We start from the raw sequence: 12,531 nt of genomic DNA, 5'->3' as shown, positions 1-12,531 counted from the left end.
CTCCATCCCACAAAATTTTATATGCTGTATTTTCGTTTTTATTCCCACTTCAAAATATTTTCTCATTTCTCCCAAGACTCTTTTTGGCTTATAGATTAGTTAGAAGTATGTTATTTAATTTTCAAATATTTGGGAATTTTCCACATATCATTCTAATATTGGTTTTTAGTTTAATTCCTTTATTGTCACAGGCCATAACTTGAACGATTTAAATTCTTTTAAATTTAATGAGATTTAAAAAAAATTAGAACATGATCTTATGTTGTGAATGATCTAAATGTACTTGAAAAGAATGCGTGTTCTGCTCGTGTTGGGTGGAGTGTCCTATACATGTCAACTAGGTCAAGTTGGTTGATGGTGTTCTTTGTGGCTTCTATATACTTGCTGGTTTTCTGTCTGTTGATCACTGAGAGAAATGTTTAAATCAAGAACTGTAACTGTAGATTTGTCCATTTCTCCTTTCAGTTCTATCTGTTTTTGATTTATGTCTTTTGAAGACCTATTGTTAGGAACATTACATTTAGGATTGTTATGTGTTCTTTAAACTTATAATTTTTTAATATTTAAAAATTTAAATATAGAATAAGGTGACATTCAATTAAAATGAAAGCATAGGGGATTATTCTTTTTTAAAGAAAAACTTTATTTTTAATATCTACTCTCATTTGCCTTTTTAAAGTAAAAGGCCTCTAGAAATCATGTTACATTATAGGCTGCTGTGATGAAATTTTGATTAAATGTTTTTTTCTTTTCTAAATATCTCCCTTTGTTATATCAGCTAAGTGGAGGTCCTCATTTTGCTTAATGTAATTCCTAAAATCAAGGGTAGGAATTTTTCCCTTAGGGCCCCAAAGCCACAGTCAAAAGTGGTCAGTTGTCTCCCTCTGCCCGCGCCCCTCCTTCTGCATGTGTTTGTGTGTCTGTGTGTTTACTTCTAGAAGATACCAACTCCCATGGAAAGGCTAAACACTGTCAAATCTCGAAACTGCAACGCCAAGGCTCTGCTTTCACCTGCGGCCTCCCTGCCGGTTATTTTCAGACCAGTGTTGGGATGTGTGTTTTCCAGAGTTCTCCAAAGGGAGCAACTGTATTGTGTTGGCCATGACAGGGGTTGGAGGGAAAGAAGGGAAGAAAAAGGAACTTTCTGCCCCAAATCAGGCTCTGAAAAGTGAAATTTAGAAAACAGACTGAGAAAAATTTTCTTTGGAAGAAACTTTCTAAGCATTGTTGGAACCTGGCTTGAAAACAGCACACTTAACATTTTAAATTTCTTCATATCACGCCAGTGGTAGTTAACCAAGAAAGGTGCCACCTTGGGGAGGAGATTTGAAGCCTAATGGCTTGGTCCTGGGGTGCTTCCCTCCTGCTCCTGTCTCCCGGGCCTTCTCCACATTTCCAGCCTCAAGGGCCGGAGGCCCCAGAGCTGTCATCCGCGTCTCCCTCCACATTAGACATCTGCTCCAAGAACCGCCCCAATTAAAAGGGCAGGAAACCCCAGCGGCTGTTTACCAGGTCCCCCACGGACCGTGAAGTGAACATCTGATACCTGGCCGGGGAGGAATAAACTTGCTTTAGCTCAGTTACATGTTTAACAGGTCCCTGTGTATTTACTCATAGAGTCCCTGTTGGTTGGGCTCGAGTTTAACTAGTTGACAGGAAATAGGAAATAATGCCTTCCAGCCCGATAGCCGAGTCCATCCAGAGCCAGAGGATGGAAACTCGGACTGCACTTTCCAGGTTGGTTGACCGTCTCCATAAATAAGCACAATGTCTTTATTCATAAAGCACCCACTGCCTCCAAATAGGAGAATCTTGAATAATTGATGTCCTTGATAAACAACCAATGCGGGGGAAGCAGGCTCTTGGCCCTGGAGGCTCTTAGTGACCTCTGGGTGTCTTTTGCTACTGGTGACCAGGGTGGACAAACAAGTCCCATGGCCACACCATTGAGACCACAGGAAGCTTCGAGCTCACACATCCTTGGGCACATGTAATTAGCCTGAGGAAGGCCACAGCACATATTCTAAAGCTCTGCTTTTGGAATAGCTTGGCGGGGGCGGGGGGGTGGGGGGGGGAAGACCTGGCCCTAAAAGGCTTCAATAGATTCAGGGAGGGGCCCTGACTGATGAAGTCAATATGTCAATAGGCCTTTTGTGTGATAGGAAAAGAGCGAAAGTGGTCAGGGCCTGCGTCAGTGCTTGCTGGGGATGGCAGGGAACTTCCGACCCCTCTGTGGAGGAAGAAGCACAACACGTGCTCCCAGCAGACCACACCCAGGACTGGTGCCTGAGCTAGAGCTACCTACATGCTGTGTGCAAGCCCAGCCTGAGCACAGCTGGGAATGGCATATTCCAACCCCAAAGCCACAGTTCCATCGCACCATCCTATCCTGTGCTCCTGCGGTCTGTTTCCAGATTCAAGCAAGGACACAGAGAACGTCCTGGACCACTGAAATCCACCGATTGCTGCCAACCTCTGGCAAAATGGCGACTAGCCTGCACCACGATTAAATGGCAATCCCACAAGGGGAGAGGGGCATGGCTCACTGCACCCACCAAGCTGCACAGCTGTGAAGAAGCCTTTCAATCCATCTCAAAGCATGCTGACCACGGATTGGCTTTTTGGTCCTTGGTAGCTATGAGCGTGATGTTGGCTTCAAAGAGGAGTTTTTTCCCTTACGTCTTTCTGTGTTTTACTTGGTTATTAAATGCATGACATTGTTTACTCTGCCTTATTTGGGCATCAGGGGAAATGCTGCAACCTATTTGTGGAAGTAAACACAAAAACAAACATTTGCAGAAAGGACACTTAAGGACACCTGAGACTGTTTAACTTGTGCCTGTGACTAAGGGGAAGTGGGTTCTAACCTGGCTGTCTTTGATGTGTGGTGGAAAGGAGCCCTGGGCAGCAGGGCCAGTCACGCAAGGACATCTCTTGAGGCCCAGGCCACCCTTCCTAATTGAGCCCAGGAGACGGCGATGCCGGGAAAGGCACCCAGGATTGCTGCTCCGTTTCTGGCATCAGCTGCGCAGGCAGCTGAGCGGCCCACTGGGCCAGGACAGTGGCCGATTGTCTGGCTGAAAACAAGCCCGCGGGATTGTGTGTCGTGGGGAAGGGATCGGCGTCTGATCTCCGTCCACAGTGACTGGGGTCACCTGGAGCCCTGTCAGGGCTCTGCGCCCAGGTTTCCGGCTGAATGGCACAACAATGTTTACATCCCCCACACCCCGGGGGTGGGTGGCCGCAAGACCTAGGCGCCTGAGGGCAGAGAGGGCTCGTGTGTGTGTGTGTGTGTGTGTGTGTGTGTGTGTGTGTGTGTTACGAGACCCCAGGCTGAGGGGCCCTGCTTGTTCCAGGCAAGCTGCGGACAGGTGCGCACCAACACTCACACCTGGGCCATTCTCCTCACAGGTACAAAGCCACTTCCCTGGAGGAGGTTTTTATATCTGCCAACGGTGATAGCGACAAAGACAATGATAAAGAAAGTCCAGGCGTGGCTGGGCTTCTTTTCAAAGAGAATGAAGCTTATTTCAGGGCACCAACACCTCTCCTATAGATCTGAAGCAGTCCAGCTCCAAGGGCCTGGAATCTTTGTTGAGAATATTCTGGAATTTTTCAACAATCAGTAGAGCCCAGATATAATGTCTGAAATGCAAGAACAGAGCAAAAAACACTCAATGTCGTGGAGAGTAATTATGTCCTCTGTGTACCCCGGAGTCTTGGTTTGGGGGCATCCTCGGATAATTCCAGCTACCCTCAACCCCCACCCCCACCCCACCCCGCCTCCTTGGGACCACAGTTGACGTCGCCAGATTAACTCTGAGTCCTAACAGATGCTTGGGGTTTATAGCTGTTGTTCCTGGACCCCGGACAGCCACCGGGTCTTTTTTATTTTGCTCCACCAGTCCCAGTTTTTTTATCCACAGAAGGATTCGTTTCTCTCATTCGCGGTTCACTTGGCGCTGCGTGCGCCCCTCCAGGCTGTGCCTCTTTCCTTGGCCCACCCAGGCCTGCCCAGCGCGCCAGGGGGACGGAGGGAGCCCGCCACCGCTGCTGCAGCAAAGCCCGCAGCCTCCGGGGGCTCCCTGCACGGCTCCTGCCTCGCTCTCACCATAACCTGCCTCCCCACTCCCTTCTCCCCTCCAGAGATCATCGCTGAAATGGCTGTCCAGCTGTCTGAGTTTTGACCTTTGGGGCACCTTCCAGAACTTGGGTTTGCTTTTGCTCACTCCCTGGCTTCACTGGGGGCTGCACAGGGTCACACACCTTCCCCTGGTCTCGGCCTGCAATCAGCCCCCTTCCCGTTGGTCCCCGCCCACTGTGATGGCTTCTCCCTTTGGGCACGTACTGAACTACAAGCGAAGGCGCAAGCGGGACGTTAAGACCTTACATATTCCGTGGGATCATCCTTGACAGGTCCCACCCGCGTTGTACAAACCTAACACACACACCTTCCCGAGCACATGGCATGAGCCTCCTCGGAAGCAGAGTTGCACTGCGCGCTGCCGCACTAGCCACTTGGGTAGACAATCAGCGGGTCAGGTAGTGATTTCTGTTGGCGGCATTCCTTACTTGCTTTAAAGCAGATGATTCCCCAACGCCCCCACCCTGTCCTGGAGGGGCAGCCCCTCAGTGGCCTTTCACAGACCTGAAGGCAGTGGGTGCAGCCCTTCTCTCCTGAAAATAACACCAACACCACCAACACCACTCGGCTTCACTGGTTCCCGCTTCCCTGCTCTCCCACGGGTCTCTTGTTTCTACCCACCCATTCGACAATGTACGTGGTCACAGCACAGGAGGAAATTTACGCTCTCCTCTTCCCAGGCCAGAGAGCAAACCCTGCTCCCTCTCCCCAGCCCTCTCTGCTCCCCTCCCCCTGCTGTGCAGCCTGTCTCCTCCCAAGACCCCAGAGACCACCCTTTCCCTCTAGCAAGCTTACCTTCTGCTTCTCACCTGGCTTCTTCCCACAGCCTTCTTTGCTCTCAGATTTCTCTCCATTAAAAAAACCAACCAAACAAAAACCCAAAATACGGAAAACTTTCTTGTTCCCACATCTCCCTCCAGCTCCAGCCCCTGTCCTTTCCTTGATAGCGTTCATCTGGAATTTGTCTTTTTGTGTCCCAGCTCCTTTCCTCAGCCATTGCAAGGCTGCCTCTGTCAAAGCCAGCATTCTGACAAATGCACACACCTGTTTCTGAGCGCTTTGTTACAGTCTCTGTTGGTCAGTTTCTGCACCACTAACACACTATTTTAATTACTCTGGCTTTATAAAATGGTTCAGCGACTGGTAGGGTGAGGTTTTCTTTGATGATGGTGTTTAAGATTGATTTAGCCATTCAGAGTCCTTTTCCTATGAATTTTAGTAGAAGGTTCCTGAGATAAATCAAAGAACCAAAAAATTTAGTTGGAAATGCACTTATTGTATTGGTTTATTTTAGGGCAAATAGACTAGATCTGAGTTTTTCTATGCATGAAAAACTTTGTTTTTATCTCTTATGACTTTCAGTGCTTTGTAGCTGTCTCTACAAATTTTGCACACTTCTCTTAAGTTTATTTTGTTAATATATGTGTGTATGTGTACATTTTGCAGTTGTGACATTTCAAATGTTACATTGCTCCTTGCTTGTGGCACATTTAAAGAAACATTATTAATGTTTATAACTTTAGTTTGTATCCATATACCTTTCTTCACTGTCTTACTATTATTTTATTCATTGATTTTCTCATTTTTTGTCAGTGATCATATATCATCTACAATTTTGTCTACCTTTTTCATTCTCATTCTCATATTTTTTTCTGTATCTTTTGAGAGATCTAAATGATTTTTCTTCTTTAATATATTAATGAGATGAATTATATTAATACATATATTGTGTCCTGATGGAAGAACTACCTTTATATTTCTGGAATAAGTCTAACTTGGTCATGACAAATTATTTTAGGACACCACGGGATTAGAATCACTAATATTTCCTATAGGATTTTTACATTTATACTTTTAAGTGATACTGGCCTGTAATTTTCTTTTCTTATGCAGACTATCCAGTTTTTGTTTTAATTCAGATTATATTTGCCTCAAAAATAAATAAACAGCTAATTATCTGGAAGAACTATAAAAATGGGGATTATCTGTTTTTTTGACAATTTGATAAAAATATACCTTAAAATATCAGAGTGAGGTTGTAGTTTGCCACTTGATTTTCTTAATTGCTATTGGTTTAATTCAAATTTTTCATTACTTAGTAGTTTTGGCAATTTTTATTCTATATTTTCTTTGCTTTTTCAAAACTTTTGACATATAGTTGTTTATAATATCTTCCTTGACTGAAAAAATTTCTTTGGTATCTGAGTTATTTCCCCTTTAACTTGCCAGCTTTGGTTTTTGTACCTTTTTTTCAATTGATTTGTCCCGTCAAAGGATTTTTTAAAAATATTGTTAGTCTCCCCAAATAACTTTTGGCTTCATGAATCATCTCTATTACCTACTCTCCACCTGATTTTCATGTGTTTTATTCATTTTTTCCCTTTATTTTTTCCTAAGCTAATTTTTTTCTATTTTCTGCTAATTATATTAAAATTGTAAGTCTTCCTCTAAGTTTTATTTTAGGTATATTCCATAGTTCTTGATAGGTAGTTTTATTTTCATTGCACTAAAAATTATAATTTCCTTATGATTTCTTTTAATATGTGAATTATTTAAAAGTGTGGTTTTTAGTTTTCAAGCATGGAATGTTTTTAGCTAACTTTTTTTGTTGATTCCTAACTTTATTGTTTCATGAAGAGGGAATGTAGTCTGTGTGATGTTGGCTATTTGGAATTTGTTGGGACTTTCTTTGTGGCCAAATGTGTGATCAATTTTCATAACTCTTCTATGTGCTTTTTGTTTGTGGGATGCAAAGTTATATCAAGTTTGTAATTATATTATCCTGTCTTCTACACCCTTCCTTATTTTTTTTGTTCTGGTTGGTGTTTTAGTTTTTGAGAAGTTTCTAACATCTCCAATAATATGAATTTGTTTATTTTCCCTATAGGTGTGTCATTCATTTTTTCAATGTAAAATGTACCTCTTTGTCTTTTTTAGTACTTTTGCTTTTGCTGTAAACTTTGTGTGACATTAATGTTTCTGTTCTAGCTTTCCTTTTGTTCATATTTGCCCATTTTATTAGCCTGTCTTTCCATTATTAAGTTTTAGGAATACTTTGAGCACCCCGAGTACTAGTTCTTTATCAGATACATGTTTTGTGAATATTTTATCGCACTCTGGCTTTCCTACTCATTTTTCTCACAGTGTCTTTGGATGAGCAGAAGATTTTAATTTTGATGAAGTCTAACTTATCAGTTCTTTCTTTTGTCTGTTTTGTGTAAGAAAACTTTATGTATCCCAAAGTTCTGAAGATATTCCGTTTTCCTCTAGAAGCATCATGGTCCATTTTAAATTAATTTTTATGTATGGAATAAGACAAAGGTCAAGGTTAATTTTTTTTCCTACATAACTATCCAGTTATTTTAACACTATTTGCTGAAAAGGTTTTCTTTTCCTATTGCTTTGGTACCTTTGTCAAAAATCAAATGACTGGATAAATGTGTGTCTCTTTTGAATTTGTTATTCTGCTCCATTAATCCATCTGTGGATACTTAGATAAGTATCATATAGTCTTGATTACTATAGCTTAAAAAGAAATCTTGGAATCAGGTGTTGGAAGTCCTACAATTTTTTTTTTCTCAAGATTTCTTTGGCTATTCTAATTATATGACATGTCTGAATTCATTTTAGAATCAGCTTGTCAATTTCATTTTTTAAAAAAGCCTTCTGGAATTCTCACAGGGATTGCATTAAATCTGTAAATCAATTTAGAGAGAATTGACATTTTAGCAATGTTGAGTCTTCCAGTCCATGAAACTAGAACACATCTCCATTTAGTTAGTTCTTCTTCAATTCCCCTCAACAAAAAATAAAATAAAAAGAAAAGAAAGAAAAGACAAAATTCTTTTATCTCAATCAAAGCCAAATAAGCATTTAACAAAATTTAAAACCTATTTACATTAAAACTCTCAGTACCAAGTCAAATAAGGGATTTTCCTTAATCTGATAAAGAGCAGCCGTCAAAACCCTCAGGGAATATTATACTCGGTAGTGAAAACTGAACACCTTTCCCCAGTGTCAGGAAAAGTGAGGGTCTCCTCTCTCGATTCATTCGTTGTACGGGGAGGCTAGACATTCCACTAAGGCGAGAATAAGGGATAAAAAAACATAAATATCATGCAGCTGACATGATTGTTTACATAGCAAATCTTAAAGAAATCTAGAAACCAACTACTAGAAATAATAAATATATTAGCAAAGTCACAGGATACAAAGTTAATATAAAAAATCAGTTTCAGCAAATAATTGGAAACTAAAATTTGAAATATAATTTTATATATAATATCATCCATCAGAAAACTTAAAATACTTGGAAATAAATTTAACAAACTACACGCAAGACTTCCATACTAAAAACTGTAAAATATTGGCTTCAGGGAACGGGCAGGTCTGAGGCATGGGCCAATTGCAAAGTCTCCGCTGGCCCCGCTCTGGGACCCTCCTCTTATTGGCCTGGGTGCACAGCAGCCATTGCCAAATGGGGGCTATATTCCTCCCAGAAAGCTCTTTGCCGAAATCCCCTTCTGCCTCGGTCAGGTGAAGAGGTGGCCCCCTCTTTGACTCCCCTTCCCCTGTGGTGAGCTCCTACAGGTATATACAGCAGGTGCTCAATGCTTGCTGGCAGAATCAATGAATGAGTGAGGCTTTACAGCTGAGAGAGTTGGGGGTCAACAGGAAGAGAAAAGAGTTTACATTCCAAAGGCAAGCTGAGAGCAAAACCGTATTGCCCTGGGAGACACATGCACAGGCGTCTCCTTCTAGAACTCTCCCAGCGGCAGCCAGGAGCCTGCTGGGGGGGAGAGGGGGCTCTGCCTCAGCATCGCCACATCTGTCACCCACGTTCTCCCAGCTCCTACATGTCTGCTGGGAGATGCTCACTCAGGACCATCCACAGCATCAGAGTGGAGGAAGGCACAGACAGCCCACCGTGTACTGTGCAGAACCCCATTCTCTGTGTGGCAGAGAGGGAACTCAGAGATGAATCACATAGTGTCACTTTTCTCCAGGAGTTCACACTCCAGATGTTGGGCCGGGGGAGGAGACAGACCCCAGAAGCAGGCTTTGCAGTGAGCTGCAGTTTCGCTGTTCATCATGTAGTTGTGTTTGTCTCCCAGCTGGGAGGCAAGTTTGACCTGAAATCCAGCCCATACCACACCATGCCCATGGGCTGGGGCTGCCAGAGGGGGCACCTTCTGTAACCCACACAGAGGCACTGCCAAGCTCGCCTCCTCCTGGTACATCAGACCCACACTGAGCAACATGCAAGGCGGGCGGTGCACGGCCCCACCTTGCCCTCCCAGGCTGCTGCAGGGATGCTGCAGGGCTGAGAGGTGGCTGGCACAGCCCCCCGGGCCCACCCACGTGCCCAGGGCCCCTCCCCTCCCCGCCTTGCTCCCTCCCTCCCTGCCCAGTCACCCCAGCCCTGCGGCATCCGTGGGGTTGGCGGGCCCTGGCAGGGACTGGCTGTGGAGATTCTCAGAAGCAAAAGCCGAGGGAGTTTCCAGAGGTTGGTGGGGAACTGCCCGGGGAGATCCCTGGGAGTGAATCCTCCCTGGCAACATGGGAACCTCCTCTGCTGCGTACAGGGATGGGAATCACGGGATGCCAGAAGGGTGCAAGGCAGGAGAGAACAAATTTAAAAGAAATAAGGTGTCCCGAGGCTTCTTCCTGTCAGCCCCAGCACATACCCCATCTCCTGTATCCAGCAGGAGGAGCCGGGTGTGGCTGGCCCCACTTTCCATAGGAGGACACTGAGGCTCACCAACGTGAGGCCACTTGACCCAAACCACTCTTTAGACCCCGTCCTGCCTGGCTTCCCCACGGCAGCCCCCACCTTCGTGTGACGGCCACCCCAGCCCGGCTTCCTGTGCAGCCATGCGGGGGAAGCGGAGGCCGGGCAGGTTGGGCTCTTGCCTTCTGGAGCAGCTGACTTCAGCCCGCCTTGGTGTGTGGGGAAGGCAGCAGGTGTGGCGCCGGGAGGGACCCAAGCCCGTGTTCAGTGTCCCTGGAGAAATCAGTTACGACAACAGAAAGAGCACATGATTTCCACACGGGGAGCAAAACTACAGAGGGTTTCTCTGGAAAAGTCATGTTGGCGGCGTCGATTGCCCAATGAGGATTTAGCAACAGGATAGAGGGAAGCCCACGGGCAGGTGCCAGCAGCGCATTCAAACAGCACAAGACGACGTGCCCAGGCCTCAGGAGAGCCAGCAGTGGCTGCCAGAGGCCCACGGTGCCGCTCCGGTGGGCCTGCAGCACTGGGGCACACTAGGGTCCCCTGGGAACGATAAAAAGAAAGAAACACACTCGAGCGCACAGGCCTGGATCCCATCCCCTGACTCTGCTTCGACTGGTCTGGGTAGACCCAGCGGGGTGTGTTTGAGTTTCGGGACCCCTCTATGCAGCTAGGACTGGGACTTGTGCCCTGTGGGGTCACACCGCCCACCCAGGTCTCCTCCCCACCCAGTCCCTGTTAAGCCTTCTGCCTCAGTGGTAGTGGCATCAGATCTGGAGGGGCCGTGTGGGCCCTGAAGGCCACTCGCCACCTGGGTCCAGAGAGGAGGTCTGACCAGGTGACCTGTAAGGCTCTTCCTTGGGGTCAAAGCTTTGTGAGGGGTGGACTGGGGAGAACAAGATGGCACCTGGGGCACGCCCACGTCCCAGCCCTGGGGGGCTGAAGGCTGGCGTCTGGGTCAGCTCCGGCTGGCACAGACTGGGAGGCTTGAGCAACAGGGATCAATCTTCTCACAGCTCTGGGAGCCGGAAGTCCAAAAGCAAGGTGTCGGCAGGGTCGGTTGTCAGGGAGACTCTCTCCTTGGCTTGCAGGTGGCCGTCCTCGCACTGTGTCCTTACATAGTCCTTCCTCCGTGCGTGTCTGTGTCCTTATCTTTTTTCTCATAAGGACACCAGTCGGAGTGGATTAGGGCCCATCCTAACGACCCCATTGTAGCTAATTACCTCTTTAATGTCCCCATCTCCAAATACAGTCCATCCTGGGGTGCTGGGTGAATGTGGCGGGCACACAGTCAGCCGTAGCAGCAGTGCTGGAGGCTGGGCGAGATGGCTTTGCTGACTCAGCAGCGTAGCAGCTCACAGGCTGGAATTAATTTCTTGAAATACTTTTCTTAGAATTAAAAAAAGGTTAGGAACAACTTTCTGCCAATCTGTAGATGGGCAGGCCCGTTTCAGGCTGAGAAAATCCCTGTACTCAATGTGGCGTGTGTGTGCCTGTGTGTGCAAGTGCACGCGTGTGGCTGCACCGTCCCCTGCTGGGGCTTCTGCACACCGGGCAGGGCACCTTGGGGGCACTCCTCACGTCACGCCTTCCCACCGCCCTGGGCACAAGGCCCCCCATGGCTCCTGAGGATCCAGCTGAGATGCCCCGGGCTGTCCTGTCCTCTCTCTGCAGTCACTCACATCCACATGGATTCAGGCATCCGGTACCCACATGCGAATCTTATCTCCCCACCTGCCCACCTACCTTCTGCAGCCACCATTTACCTAATGAAAGGGAATCTAGTCAATTTTGCAGTTGGTTTCCTGTGGTCAGCTCGCTGGTTGGCAGCCCCCTGGACGTGTCCATCAGGTAGCACCTGATGCTGACCATGATGGCTGGTTGTCACCTGGCCTCCCCTTCCCACTCAGTCCCCGCCATGCAGTCAGCCTAATGCCAAACACGCTGTCCATGCAGGAATCACTGGCTAAATGGGGTTTATGGTTCCATGGTGACACCATCCACCTTTTAACTAAACTCAAGCAGTGCCTTTTTTTTTTAACAGCCTCATTGGGGTATAATTCCATATAACAAGCTGTGCCTATTGAAAGTGTACAATTTGGTGATGGACAGAGGTAGACCCCTGTGAGCCCATCACCACAGTCAAGACAGAGAAGGCGTGTACCTGCCTGGGAGCGTCCTGGAGCCACCCCTCCACGTGGTCTCTCTCTACATCCGCTCCTTCTTCCTGCCCTGGTACCATCCCTTCACCCTCTCACAGATTCTCCTTTCAGGTCATGTCATGTCAACAGACTTTCGCCAAACAAGCATTGTGGTCACATTCTAGGCTCTGGGATCTGGGCTGGGCGGAAGCTACAGAGGTGGATGGCCCCGTCCCTGTCCCTGGGAGACATGGTGGCCGATGCGCACGGCCACAGAAGAGCATCCTTGTCGTGGGCTTGTGGAAGAGGGTGATTGCTCTACCTGGGTGCTCCCAGAAGGCCGCAGGGAGGACGGGAGGTGGGAGCCGAGCCAAGAAAGATGAGGAAGATTCGCAGGCAGCCGAAGGAGGGGAGGAGGGCTGCAGAGTGCAGAGTACAAGGTGTGTTCCGGGAACAGCAGGTGGTCTGTCCCCAGGGCCAGACTGGGGACTCCAGGGGTGCTGAGGTGGTTG

Source organism: Eulemur rufifrons, chromosome 3, assembly GCF_041146395.1.
Source record: "Eulemur rufifrons isolate Redbay chromosome 3, OSU_ERuf_1, whole genome shotgun sequence".
Classification (NCBI taxonomy): domain Eukaryota; kingdom Metazoa; phylum Chordata; class Mammalia; order Primates; family Lemuridae; genus Eulemur; species Eulemur rufifrons.
Note: the sequence above shows the minus strand (reverse complement) of the source record.